General features: G+C 46.9%; 1 protein-coding gene across 5 annotated transcripts in view; it reads left to right on the plus strand.

The window, feature by feature from the left end:
- The first annotated feature begins 977 nt into the window (after window positions 1-977).
- Window positions 978-14,910, plus strand: part of ADD3 (adducin 3) — a 116,951-nt gene continuing 103,018 nt past the window's right edge. For 2 of the 5 annotated variants that reach the window (XM_076338976.1, XM_076338981.1), the window contains exon 1: window positions 12,745-12,831. The gene's annotated coding sequence lies outside the window, so the exon portion shown is untranslated. Of the gene's footprint in view, window positions 1,043-1,439; window positions 1,517-12,305; window positions 12,447-12,744; window positions 12,832-13,516; window positions 13,537-14,910 lie in introns of those variants that run through there. The other 3 variants (XM_076338977.1, XM_076338978.1, XM_076338979.1) reach the window with 3 other exon arrangements.

Genomic DNA, 14,910 nt, shown 5'->3' on the forward strand with positions numbered 1-14,910 from the left:
TGCATTTCCATTGACTGAAAATGTTCCTCATAAAGGTCTCCTCTGGCACTGAAAGCCTTGTCTCTGCTAAGAGGTTGTTTTTTAATGCCTAACACCAGTGATTCAGACCTAATTTGTGACATTTTTGTTGTGACAACCTGTGCTGAGCAGGGCTGGATAACACAACGACAATCATCAGTCCCTTGCACGTCTCTCCACACTAGCGCTGCTCCTTTATTCTTGTCAGTAATGCCAGCTGAGTATTTGCAAGAGTGGGAGAAAACACTTGTGCTGATAGAGACCAAAAGTGCCTCTCTGATGGCTGCAGTCTCCTCCCCAGGATGCCATGCAGGGTGTATTTTGCTGGAGCAGAGGAAAAATCAAAATGCCGCAGCCGAAGGCCTGGTGCAGGCAGGCGCTGAGCATCACCGGGCACAGCCTGCAGTCTGAAGCGTTTGGGGTTTGCTGCTGGGGCTCTGTGCCCCACATTGTCCCTGTGGTCACCCAGCCTTTTGTTCGCCCAGCCCCGCTCTCGGCACCGGCAGCGCCCATGCTCACTGCCATGGGCTGCGCTGCCCATTGCCGAGCTCCTTCCCGCACCTCGGCACCTTGCTCCTGGAGGCTGCTATCATGTGCAAAAAGGAAGAAGGCGGCAAAACAAGCACAGCCAGGATTCGCATAATATTGCTGCAGCCCTGCCAGGAAACAGACTGTAAAAGTTCCTGTATTTAAAGCCGGGAGATGAGTTTTATTGTTAGTAGTTGTTATAGCAACCCAAGGTGCCAGAGAGTAATACATGCTCAGCGAGTTGCAACAGACTCTGACAAGTTCAAGGCTGTCGCCTTGCTGCTAAATCTTGTTGCCAAGGCAATGCAACATAAGGCAAGAGCCTGGAGAAATGAATACTGCTGACAGCTCGTGCCAGCAGGCTCGGTCTGATTAAAAGGGAACTTTCGAAAGTAATGTTAACTTAAACAGCGCAGCAGCAGCAGAAGGGAAAGGGGAGCACAGAAATGGAGGAGCGGATCCAGAGGAGGATCAGTGGGTTAATGTCAAGCAACAGGTAAAGTGTTTGATTAAAAAGCAATGTGGCTGAATAGGATGTCTTAGCCTGTACTGCGAGAAATGTGCCACGTTTTTGGAGGGAGTAAAAAAAAATCACAAAATTCTCATTTTTTACATTTGTTTAACTTGGGCAGTACTGCTGTAACTTGAATGGGAACTTTGGCTTTTCCCCAATGGTGTTGACAGCAAAAATCGTTTTCTCAGTAAATTTGTTCAGTGATGCAGGTATTGTTGCTGCTGTAGTAAAAGCCATGAAGTAGCTCAGTTAATTTTCAATTTTATGTTCATTTCCAGCCTTTTTAAACATGCTTCATGGCAAAATGTTAGCTGGAAAAGAGATGAGGCGGCAAGTTGATTATTCTCTCCTGACTATGATTCACTGTTAATGTTGACAGTATGCTCTGAGTTGAAGGAAGAGTGCTACCCCAAGGACCAGAGAGTCAAAATAGATGATCAATGCCAAAGAAGTCAGGTAATTAAGTTCATTTCAACTACCAGTACAATATTTTGATGTGCTATGGGATACTAGGGTACTAAAATGCAAGTACTACTGAAGTGCCTCAAATAGATACACAACGATCTCAGATGAACTTGTTGACTTTATTGATTTGTGAGTAAAAGCGTAATATTTCTTAAACAATTACCATAGCATTATTCTGATCCACTCCTACTTACGTCCCATGCATTTTACATTTTCATGGACTGTCAATAGCTAAAAATGACCTCACATTTTCCTAATCAAGGACAATTTCATCATGTGCATCTTGCAGTACAGCAGCAGGGTATAGTAGTATACCTGAGACCGCCAAATGCCCCATGGGGGAGTTTGTTCTCCTGGCACCTGCTGTGGATTGTGGAAGTCAGGTCTGTGAGTACTTCGTACTCTTTAAAAATGGGAAACTAAGACATGGGAAGTGATTTGCCAATTGTACTGGAAATTTTTTGTGTGCAATCATGGGCAGAGCCATCTCTATTGACCTTCATAAAAGTAAGGCTTTTAATTAACTGTGAAATATTTTTGTACTAATTTGAAGTTCTTAATCCATGGGGCCAGGAAGCAGGCAGGTGACTGGTCATATGCTTGTAATCATCATTTGTTTTTCAGCAGCTATATTCAAAGAAGCTAGCGATGTGTTACTTGCAACCTTACTACTGTTACTGGCATTTTTCCACAGTCTCCATAGCTAGCTGTGAGTTATTATATGATCAGAAAGAAGAGAAAACCTGGTTCAGGCAATTGTGAAGGGAACATGACATTGCCCCAGAGGATGCTTCTATTTTAAGACTGTCCATTAGATAAAGAAATGTGAGAATCCTAGAACTGGGCATTGGCATTTTTTTTAATAAGAAAGCAAAAGGAAACTCTATTTTTACTCTTAGTTGAATTTCTCTGCTGGTGATTCCACACATGGTGTTACTTCTTAATATATCCAGGAGAAGGTTTCAAAGCCCTCCAGAATATCCTTCCTTTTTCTGAAGAGATGCATGCACAGAAGTCTGGCTAGTAAAAAGGCAAAACCATATGGGCAGGTCACGCAGCAACATCGACACTTACTTGACCTGCAGGATCCCAGAGCACTTCCAAGACCTGGCTCTCCTATCTGCAGGTCCCATCTGCCCTTGATGCCTGTGACAGTAGGACCTTTCCTGGAAGGTTTCTAGACCATCTTTACCACCCCGAGTATGTTGTGTGATGTCTCCTCCAGGACAGATGGGATGCATAGGGGAAGCTCAGACCCCTCCAGAGCAAACCACCGCTGAATCGCACTGCGGCTAAGTGCACCTTGGCACACGCTCCCAAACATGGAGGCACAACCCAAGGGCATCCCCCTCTGCCTTCTTCTGCCTCCTACCCCTCTCTCCTGCTGTGCACCTATTTAGTTGCTCGAGAGCCACCCCCAGAGAGCAGGGAAGCAATGTGGAGCCAAGACAGTGTGTCATCAAGATAGCTCCTGATGGCAGAGTAGACAGAGCTATTTCCAGAATGATTAATACTATTAGCACATGCTGAAGCTTAAGGCTGAACATAAGCTTTAGAGGAATGGATTTTGATGTAAAAAGTGAATAAATGAGACAACTGTCAGAACAATGAGTGGTGAACCAAGTAAAGATCCTTAGTGTAGGAGATGCAAAGCACTGCCTGCTGGCCTGTTTTCACTGAAGCTGCTGGTAAAATTCCTGTTGCCCTTCAGGCTGGAGAAATAGCCCAGCAATAGTGTGTGGCACAGAGGTAACCCGACTAGCAGGCACCAAGGCTACTCCCACAACTAATTAGCCGCACGGCATTTTAGCAGGGGCACAGCAATGGTAACACCCCGGGATCCAAGGCACTGCTCCCCTCCCAGCCCAAACCATGCCCCACTGCTCCTGGAGCCTGTTCGGGGGATCTTTGTACTGCCCTTTACAGTACATACCTTGAGTGCTTGCAAGAGTACCAGTCTGAGGGCTCGTCCTGTTGCTGAATAAAAAGCATGTCTTAAAAGGGCCATCTGATTTATACTATCTTCTCATAATCCCCACTCCAGAGGTCCCAAATGCCATAATTGAAAACCCGCTGTTCATCTTCTGAAAGTCAGGTTTAACCTACTGTAGTCAGCTCCCAGAAGGACAGTATTTTGCATAAACAGTTACATTGCAGGGAATATGTTTAGCATTTTTCTGTTTTTCTTCTCCTGACACTTTTTTCACAGGAGAGCAGGCAAACAAAATCTAGTCATAGCTGTGCAATATCCTCTTCCCCAATTCCTTTTTCTAAACCCAGTCATCAAGGCTACTTATTTTCCTAAGAATATCACGTTGTATGGGCAGGTTTTAATTTCCTTTTTGAAAATCTATTCCTGTCTTTCTTACATGAGACATCTTGACAATTGATGTCTTGAATGGATTCACCAAAATCTGGTGGGTTTTGTTACCTTAGTTCTGTGTCTGCAAAGAAGTCATATGCTCAGGGTGTTTCTCTGGAGTAGCTAATTCAGCTTGGACTGAGCCACATGATCCCCTTTTCCAGTCTTGCCTTATGGCCCCTGAGGAATGTTGCGTTGGCTGCAAGGGAATTACTAGGTCTTGGCAAGACATGTTAATATCCTCGCAAAGACTTGTTAGGGACCAAGACTTCAGCCTCCAACTATTTCCTCTGATAAAGCAGAGTATTTAAAGCAGTTCATTAGTCTTGAATCACCAGTTTGACTTTGTTTGAAAGAAATGAAAGCTCCCCACAAACCAGAAGAACTCTGCAAGTAAAGCTGGCTGCTCTTGCCTGCCTGCTAGCAGGCTTCAAAACAGAAGCACTAAGTGTCAGCTCCAATTAGAGAAATCAGTGGCTCAGGACACTTCAGGCAAGGGTTGGGAAAATGAACACCCAGGTGGAACGGAGGTTATGAATTATGGCAACACCTGCTGCACTGGGATTTGAGAGACCATCCGTCAGGACATCTGAAAACTTGGACCCTCATATGTGAGGATGCAAATTTGATGTTTTCTCCCGAAGACCTGCCCATGTTCATAGACAAAATTCATAGCAGTGACAGAACTACAGTCCCATTTTATTACAGCTGTTGTTTTGGGTTTTTTTAACACTCAGTGTTATCTTTCCATTAGCGTCCAAAATTACACTGATAATCCTTGAAAGCACCAGAGCGTGAGTATCATATCTGCAGCTGGATCTCTCTGCTAGGAAGCTAGTTACACAGCATGGAAAGTATTTTTGCTATCTCATTTTGAATCATTGATAACAACATCACAAGTGAAGGGACTGTATTGTTTGTCCATGATATGGGGAGGAACCACTCCCACAGCCCCAGCACATCGCTGTCCCAAGCACCCACTCGCAAGGCAGAGAGGCAAGGTCTGAGTTACACGTTTTGTAAACCAGGGGCAGCTTTCTCAAAGCAGGGGGGGGCACAGCACCAGTGCAAGTGACAGAGGGTGGATCACAAAACAGGTTCCTCCATGCCAGCTTCCCAAAGCACTCGTATCACTGAGCTGAGCTTCAGAGCATAGCACAGAGGATGCTGTAAAGGAACCTGAGAGCTGGCCCCCAGCAGCAGCAGCTGGCCCTGGCCCCGGCGGCTGGAGCACTCGATCTGAGTAAGGGTATCAGTCAGATGCTCAGAAACCCCCAGCTGACTCACAGCCCCATTTCTTGTCTGCGTGCTGGCCTCTTTACACCTCTGGTGTTGGAAAAGGAAGTGAAACAGCCGGTTCTCATGTATACGTTCAACAGCTTTGAAAAGCCCCCCGACTGTAGAAAAACGGAGCAGAGCTGTGAGGTCTGGAGCTGGTTTCCTACCCGAAAACCAGGCAGGATGCCGGATCCATAGCTGCAGTTTAGCTTGACAGAGGGCCAACTCCAACACCACCGTTCTCATCTGCTTTAATGTCGACTGAACATTTGTGTGCCATTTTCCCATCCGGCACCATCCAAGCCTATACCAAAGACTAAAGTCCACAAAACTTTCTGAGGAGTGGTAGCACAAATTGCAATCTTGTACAGTGCCCTTTTTTGTGACCCAATTCATATTTTTGACACTGGGATCCAAATCAGGACCCCAGTTCAGCAGCTACACAAGGACGTGTCCCATTCCAGCCTCCCTTGGGCTGTGCATATCCTTAGTTAGGCACATGTTTAAATAACTCACTACAGCCAGGCTTGAGAAAAGCCTTGAGAAAAAGTATCCCAGCAGAAGGACAGAGAACCGGCTCAACTAACCATACACAACGAGATGTGTTCAAGCCAGCTAATGGGTAATCCTGTGTGTACGTACCACAAATCCACAACATAACTCGCTGTCCTGCTTGGCAGAAGAGTGTTATTGCCTCTTGGAAAACAAGCATTCCTGATCAAAGACTATCCTTGTAGAATAAATAATCAAACCAAACTAATGCGTGTGTATGTGTATATATAGATAGTTCACATGGATTTATATGACATGTTGCATATGCTAATGTCAGTCCATCTGAGGGGGTAGAAAGTGATGGGAAAGTTGTAGCTACATGGAAAGAATGGGAATTTTCCAGTGAACCTCAGCATGGCAGAGGACTGTTCTCAGACGTCGTAAAAGACTTCTGCAGCCTGCTAATTATAAGCTAGCCAAATCTTATTACAAACAAGTAATAAGTATAGGCACGTTTGTTGGGTTTGCTAATGACATTAATGTCTTTTTTGATGATTTGCAGAGCTACAGGGGGCCAGGGACTCAATTTGTACTAATGTATCTCCCACTTTGGTGAAGCCTAGGGAACTCTGTTGATGTTTGACATCTTTTCACCATCTATCTTCAGACAATTCAAGGTCTGTTCCCTGCACAGTAGTTTGAGCTGCTGCTTCTGCTGTGTAACACACATTCAGAACTCTACTTAGTGGATCTGTGTTATTTAAGTGATGGTACGTAGAATTACACATTACTGTTGTTAAAGGGAATTTGTGCTTTTACTCCTCCACAGTTTCCTTATCTCCCTTAGCAAAACGGCTGTGGCACTGAAGTCTGCTGTGTAGATTCATTTATCTTTCCCCTGCGGAGTCCCAGAGAGTTCAGATACCCTGGTTAAAACCACTGACTTTGCAATTTAGGGTAAGTCATCAGCAGGGAAAAAGACAGACTTGGAGCTGGTTAAAACACACTCTGAAGAATTACCAGGATTTGCCAGGCAAAGACGAGCAAAGGTTTTTCTCTCGCACCGTATCCACATACCTCTGCGACTCATTTGTTTTGAGTTTCCAGTGTCTGTTTGCACGGACCTGATCATCGGTCCCACTGCCCTTCTCCGCTTCCTGTCTGAGAACAAACTGAGACAGTCAGCAGAAGCAATCTCACGTCCCTTAGTATGAAAACCACTGAACACAGTTTGTCCCGCCAGGGAAATCAGTCCTTTAAGTATGTGAGTAATCCACTGACTTCATAGGAATATCTCCGGATGGATTTTTTTAAGCGTGCTCTTGATGGCTGCAGCGACAGAAGGACGCTGCGGTGAGCACACGCTTGCACGCTGCAGGCGAGTGCCAGGGAGCTCCGCATAAGCACTGCTGACCGGTGCAGCTCTTTGGGGAGCCCTGCTGTGCTGGGGCAGCGAGCTCCTGCCCCCCAGCTTTCGATCCGTCCGTTCCTAGCATTACGCATCCCTGAGAATACACTCAGAAACTACAGATGAGGTCATCCCCAAGAGTCTGCTAAGGTATTTGGGGCCCTTGACACTGAGAGGAGCTAAAATCTTATACTCTATGAATGGTTTTTAAAGGGAAAGTGGAACTCTTTTTATAGTACATTAGCAGTTTGTTAATCTTGAATTGGTAAATGATTAACTTCTCTACAATTTGTTTACTCTTATTGTTAGAGATTGCACTAACACATGTTCTTCCATCTTATTTGCTTCAGAAGAGGCTTTGGGACTAAAAGTTACCTATGCAGAATCCAAAATCAAACATTATTTGTGAATTAATATTGTTTATGTATATTAACAAGTTTGAGGCTGAGTTCATCTCTGTGCTGTCCTTTCAAGTGATCCATCAAATATGAAAAGCAACAGTTTGCCCAAAAGGCCTTGAATTTGACCTGATGCTCTAAACTTCAAAACTTTTGTCCAGGAAATTACGCCACATGCTCCGCTGTGGGTCCAAAGTTAGAACAAGAAGAACAGTGTGCAAAGATACATCACCACTGAGGGCGGGGGGTGACTCTAGCTTTGTCCTATGTCCAATTTGTCTTGGGATAACGAAGAAGAAAGTGGACGCTTACCATGGAGTCCAGGATTGGTACAGAAAGCCTTCTTCAGAGCTACTGAATCAACACTCACATCCCCCAGCCCATGACCTTACGCTCCCGTACTTCCATGATCCTCTGCCCCAGGCAGTTGTACTGGGCTTCCCACCAGGTGTGGGTCTGGTGACAGCACACCCCTGTCAGAGGTGGCAGTTCAGCTTCAAGTCACAGTTAATGTGCTGACAAAGAATTCCCAACTTGTTGTTCAACCAACATAAACCTTTTGCCCAAGAGTAGATGGTGCTGAGCCAACAAATGTGGGTTTCTTGATGCAAAAGGGTGTGCTGTGCTCCAAGTGCATCATCAGAATCACAGATTAGAGATGTCTTTTTAAAAATGTGCTCTGAACATGAGTTTTTGCTTCCAAAAATAACTTGTATTTTGCTCATATTAGAAGAGCAGGATGTTCTTTCCTGTCCTGAAGGGATAAGGAGGAAATGAGAACTATGGGGTTTTTATATGATATGAGCTACTATTCTTCTGGACTAGTGCTGTGAATCGTCTTTTTTTTTCCCCCCAGCCTTAGCATTTCATTCCCCATGGACCTCATTTTGCTTCCATTCATGCTGTTGTTACCCCAGTGAAGCTCTCTCTGATTTCAAAGGAATTCCTCCATATTTACAACCTCTCCCATCCTGAGGCATTAGAAAGGAAGCAACCTACTGAAGACAGTGAATGCTGAATGTCTCAGGTCCCTTTTTGAATGAGATAAAGTCAGTTGAGAGACACGAGTGGGGGCAGAAAGCATCCTTTCCTGTCCTCTGCATTTGAAGGAAAGAGACGGCTGTTTGGAGGAAATGTGAACGTAATGGACTGTACATTTGTGTCCCATTGTACTGAGGTCTGACAGGAAACACTTGGGGTTCGATTCAGGAAAAAGTAAATAGTATTCCTTTATAATACTTTCATAACCCCGGTTATCCTGCAGTATTTGACTACATCCCTGACTTTAATGTACATATTCTCACAGCTCTCTCCAGAAGACCAGAAGGAAATCTGGCCACTGGGGAGCAGGGAAGGCATGGGAAGAGATTGTGAAGCAATTTCCAGCCGACGGCCCTCCTAAGTGACAGCAAAAGTCCAGTGGCTCTCTCCCTTTTAAACCGAAGGGACTCCAGAGCAGCTACCATTATTGACTGCCACCATGGTGGTTCCTTGTGGGAGGAGAGCTGCAAATACTGGACTTTGGGTAATTTCTGAGCAGCCTTGGCCAAGCCCATGAGAGCGCTCTCTCACCATTGGCTCTCGCCGTAATGTATAGATGGCTGCGGCAAGGCCTCCCACCACATGCGCAGGGCTGCAGACTCCTCAGCAGGCACTGAGGAATCTCTTGGCTAGAGGTTCACCCTGCAGCAGCGTGGAAAAGGCTCCAGCCCTCAGCATGTAGAAACTTTGTTCCTCATACAGCCAGCTGAAGCTGAGGTGGTCTGTAGGATCAGTGCTGGTCCCTGGAAATGCCTTTCATCGCTCACAAGGGAGCCTGCCTCCCAGAGTGACCGGGGTCAGGGAGCTGTTACGGTCCTTTGTCTGCGGGGAACATGCAGTACCACCAGTGTTTGGTGTTTTGCTGTATGGCTCTTGAAGCTTCAAAGATTGCAAAAGAAACCACCCCCCCACCCCCCATAACCCAGAAGAGACGGACTGAGGACATAATGCCCTTGATTGAAAAAGGAGGCACCCAGGAAACCTTGTGGTATATATACTTTTTTTAACTAGAGCTAAAGTAATTTGGCATGCATATCCCCTGAGCTGCTTCCTAAACCACAGCTGCATGAGGAATTATCTAGCTCTTAGCTGAAGTAACTCCTTAAAAAAAACCCCAACATGTAGGTCATTAAAGTGCTAATAAAAAATGTTGATGAATCTCTGAGCAGTGCTCTGATTATCTCTCTGTGGGGAATGAAGAACTCATTAACATGAGCTCCATGCCACTCCCTCCTCCTTTCTCAGAGTTTGGCATAAAGCAAGGAAACAAATGTTTGTGGTTTGGCCAAGTTTCTAATGAGTAGCTCAGCTAGGTCCACTGATTAGACACATGGCTTTACGGAGGGTGAAAAGGCTGCAGTACCGTGTAAATCGGCAAAGTATTTCTGCTAGATTGGGTCCCCAAAATGGAAACGCTTTACCTGTTGTGTGGATTTTTTGCAATGTATTTAGCAGGAAATATACAGAGAGAGTGTTTCATTGACACAGCAGATAGGGAGCAATGCTGTGAGGTCCAGAGAGTGTAACAGAGCCAGATGTATGCCTGAGGACCCACTCTCCAAAAATGCAATGCTGTGTTAGCTTACTACGGGTTTGGTTTCACTTGTTAAGTGGGTTTTTTTTAAATTCTAAGCTACAGCCTGACCCCAAAAGAACAGTCCTGGCTATTACCTGTCCTCCCCGCTCTAGATGTTACCTCTCCTACTCCACAGAAGGGTGTCTACACAGCAGCCCCCAGGCACCGCAGGAACCCACAGGCAGACAGCACAGGCAGAGATCTCCATTTGCTGCATCATCTGCAGCACGGAGACCTGCCTAACTAGAACTGGCCGAGGCCAGTGACTCTCCAGCAGCACCTGACAGTTGTTTCGAAGGAGGGAACAAAACCTCCAGAACTAGTGGGAGAAGCCTCTCTCATGCAGGAAAGTTTCTTCTTGATCCTGCTTGTAATCCATGTATGGCCTGAATCGTGAGGACTTGTCATCTGCATAATCTCTCCAGGACTAAAGTAAAACTCATCCACATGCCCAGGAGAAGAAAACTCACCCTACAATAAACACAAAGGGCATCTTTACATGCCTGAAAGCATTCTGCTGCGTTAAGCAACTGCTGCCTCTGAAATTCAAATCTCAAGGTGTGTGATCAATGTCACGCAGCACCTTAGCACTCAAAGCAACCTCCTGAGACATGAAGTCTGTCCCCTGCTGTTGCAGACAATGCATCGTATGATGACTTTAATAAACTTCATCTCAAAAGCAGTGAGATTTTTCCATTCCCAATACCCCCCCTGGAAAAGGTGGAATTTGATTGCTCTAATGGTTAACAACCCTCCTCTAATTTCCAGCTGAAATTTGTGTGTGGCCAGTTCATACCCAGCTGCTCTTGTGCTAGCACTGTCTCTAGCTAAGCAGTCGCCTGGGCCAGAGTGCAGAAGTTGAGGCAAGTCCTGATCCACCAATTTCATTGCAGTATCACCCTCGCTTTCAAAACCACACCTTCAGTTTAGCATTTCTTGGCCTTTTGAGGTTGAAAGTTTATTAAAACATGACACAGCTGTATTTTTTTTTATAAAAGGAAATAAAAAAGAGGGGATGAACATGCAAGGAACAGTCCTACTAATTCCATGAGTGTTACACTGAATAAATACACAAATTGGAGAAAGCCAATTGCTTCAACCTTCATAGTGCATTCTGCATGTAGGTAGGTGCCTGTAAGCACATTCACCCATATTCTTCCTGTGCCGAAGGTAAGTTTTAATTTCCTACAACCACCAGATAGTTAGAGGTCTTGTGTTAAATAACAGATGCTGTACCACCTCATCCCATTATAACCGGCCGGTGCCTACAGGTTCCCATAGCGCTGGTCCAGTCAGGTGGAGCCATCTCAGGGCTGGGTATAAATTTGCAAAGTTAAAACATGTTCTGCATCCTCTCCCTATCCAAATGAAATACCCCGTGGCTGGATAGTTTGGTTCCTCAAGCACTTTTTTCTCCTAAGACCTCTCTAGCTCCTGCGGGGCCTTGCTCACCTTTCTGTGATGGATATGCAGCTCCTATACTGATGTGGTGGCAGCAGCCAGCAGGGCTGGAGCCTCTTTGGTGGTTCCATCAGAAGAGGGCCCCAGGCAGGCGGTGTCTTCACCCTGCCCTTGCTCCAGCCCTGCTCATTTTCCTGTGATCACAGTCCCCAAAAAGCTCTTTAAAAGAGAGCAGTATGCAGAATTAAAAGGTTTTGTCCCTGAACCTACCTGAAGTTAGTTGTGTGAGTAATTTTACACCTGTAAGCAATATTGCTGATTTCAAAAGGAACTTTTAAGCCTTTCAAGCATATTTTAGACAACTTCTGAGTTTTTGAAATAATTAAAAATATAATTAAAATACAGACTTTTTTGCATATAAAGGACAACTTCAAATGGCTGGTCAGAACCGCTCAGATGTAAGCAAACCAGCCCCGAAACCAAGAAACCAGTAACTTTGGGTGGGGAACCAAGACAGAGATGATTTCAGCTGCAAAGCAGGACAATTACAGAAAGCCAAAAAAAAAAAAAAAAAAAAAAGGACAGTTCTTGCCAAAATGAGATTTGCATTTTGTGCAGCTTTTTTTAGCCAGGGCCACTTTCTCCCCGTGGATGGCGCGAGAGCCTTCTCTTCAGCAGCACGAGCCATCTGGAGAAGCCTTCTGCTGCCTTTCAGCCCCAACGACTGTTTAAATCTCTCAAAATTTCATTTCAAAACAAGTCTTTTTTTGGTTTTGGGTTTTTTTTTAATTCATTGTTCCCACATACACCTCATTTTATTCCCCACCACCACCTCAGCTGTGCATCGGGTGTTGCAGAGCCCATCTCCTCGCGTCAGACCCCGCTCGCCATGGCCCTTCAGAGATAGCCGCTCCCCGGGGGATGCCTCGCCAGGGCCGGGCGGCGTTGCCCGCCCCGCACTGCAGGTAGAGCCGCGGCCGAGGCGCGGGGAGTTGGGCCGGGGACAACAATGGAGGGCGGCCGGGGTGGAAGACACTGGCCGTGCCGCCGCCCCTCGGCCAAGTTTGAAGCCGGGGGAGGGTGAGGGGGGGCGGCCGCCCCCCCTCACCCTCCCCCGGCTTCAAACTTGGCCGAGGGGCGGCGGGGGAGGGGCGGCGGGCGAGTCCCCCCTCGCTGCCAGATAGTGAGCCGTGGCGGGCGGGCGGGCGCGGGAGGAGGAGCCCAGGTGTCCCTTCCTGCCACATAGTGCGCCGCCCCTTTCCCCGCCCGCTCGTCCGCCGCGGTGGTGCTGGGGCTCCCGCCGCCGGCGAGGAGGGATGGACTGAAGCACAAAGGCGCGGGCCCGCTGAGGTAACGCTCCCGCGGTGTGGGGAGAGGAGAGGGGGGGTGGGTCCTCTCCTTTCCCGCCGAACGCGGGCGGTAACGGCCGTTGCGGGGCTGTGGCCGAACCGTTGCCGCTGCTGGGGAAGGCGGGGGGGCGGCTGGAGGCCTGGCGCGCTCCCCCCGTTCCCTCAGCCGCCTCACGGCTGCGAGGGTAGCGCGGGGCCGCGGCTGCCAGCGGGCTGAGGCGGCCGTGTTGGGGTGGGACGGACGGACTGCGGCCGCCGTGGGGCTGAGGGGGAACTTCTCCGTGGGTATACGCTAGCTCTCCGGCCGGGGGAGATGCTGCAGTGCTGTCTTTCTCCCTCAGCGCTGAGCTGAAAAGGACAGGGCTTTAAATAATGCGCCTCTGCTCGGAAACTCTGCTAGTCAAATAAAACCTTGAAAGTCATTATTATAATTATGGACTGTCCTTGGTGCATTGCAAGGCTCCGAAGTCCCTATGACTCTCAGAAAACTTCCTAAAATTAATTTTCTCTAGCCTTTTTATATGTTTAATCACGCAGGGCTCCACCTTTGCCGTCGATAATGGTGCGGGGAGTCCAGAAATGCGATTTCCAAGTGCAGGCACACGTATTCTGGTCACGGCAATGCGTACCTACCGGCGTGACAAGCATCTGCCGTGCGCCGCTCGCTTCTGGGGGATTCACTGTGGTCACGCAGCGTGGTGTTTTGGTAACAGTTTGGAATTATTTTCATTGTGTGTTTATTATTAGCGAGGACAAAATTCAGGATTGCTGCCTTGAACTTTAGGCTCCAGAAATGAGGATTACAATGGGCCTTTTGGGAGTTTGTTCCTCAGTTTTGGTCTTACCCTAAGGCAATTTTCATCTCACTAAAAAGATTATTTAGGAATTCAGAGCGGATTTATCAATCGGTGTTCATCCCGGACTTCAGGGCAGGCAAGTAGGGTCTGCATGGCCGAACGATGTGATTTTAGCTGGGAAGTCTTGGACTGGCTCTGTAAGGGGGGTAGAGTATGCCTCAAAAGCAACAATCGCCGCAGCCGGTCATGGAGGTGGGTTGCTTCTGTTTCTGTCTTCTCAGCATTGTTATGTTATAGGCAGGTTGAGGCTGAATGTGCTGGTTTTCATCCACAGGTCCTGGACTTGTGTCTGGAGGGTAGTGATGTGATACCAAGCAGGGGAAAAATGTGTAGGATTATGCCTCATCTGTGTGGTGCCACTATGTGGATGAGTTAAGTTTTAAAACAAATAGATAAAATTTAATGGCAATGAATATCTGGGCAAAAAATAATTGGCCAAGGGTTATAAAAGCATGAATGTATGAAATTGCTGAATTACTAATTGTGTGGGAGAAGCTGTTGCTTAAATCAGCTTTGGTACCAGAGGAATGAAGTTGATAAATGTGACCTCAGCCTTTAAAAAAGGGCTTTTTTAAAGCTTCAGGCTGTCTCACCTGCCTCCTGGTCCAGTTGCTGGTGACTGGAATAAAGCACAGGTGTAGCAGACGTATGGCTCTGTGTGATCTGCTGGGAAGGGATGGTGGTGTCTTTGTCAGGGAGTGGTGCGAACCGGGACAGTTCTGCACGTGGCTGCTTTGGCAGCAGATCTGCTGTGAAAGGTTCCCTTTTGCCTCCCTGCCAGGGTTTGCCGGCATGTCTCTTGTACCAGGGAGATCACTGGTCTGCACACCCTGTCACGTAGGTGGCCTGGCTGGAAACAGTGTGTGAACTCCTCGTTCGAGCCTCCTTGGTGGCATCCAGTACTTACAGGGGAAGAAGGTGTGAACTCTGGGAATGCTGTGGACTCTTTGGTTGTTATTGGACGAGCTCCTCAATGCTTACTTGGAGTAAGGAATGCATGTCCCCCTCAATGAAACAAAATGATAATTGTGTGATTGACAGCATATACCAGTTTTAACTTTAGAAATTTTCACGTTAACACTTTTTAGTGATACATTATTTTTCAGAAGACATTATTACTTGCGTTTAGTTTTCGCTGGGAGAACGTGAAGCCCGAAGCAGGGAGGAAGGGGTGGGCTATTTAGGGGCTGAGCGTTTAATGATTGAGGTTAGTGCACGATGAT

The sequence above is a fragment of the Aptenodytes patagonicus genome, chromosome 5, assembly GCF_965638725.1.
Source record: "Aptenodytes patagonicus chromosome 5, bAptPat1.pri.cur, whole genome shotgun sequence".
NCBI classification, from domain to species: Eukaryota; Metazoa; Chordata; class Aves; order Sphenisciformes; family Spheniscidae; genus Aptenodytes; species Aptenodytes patagonicus.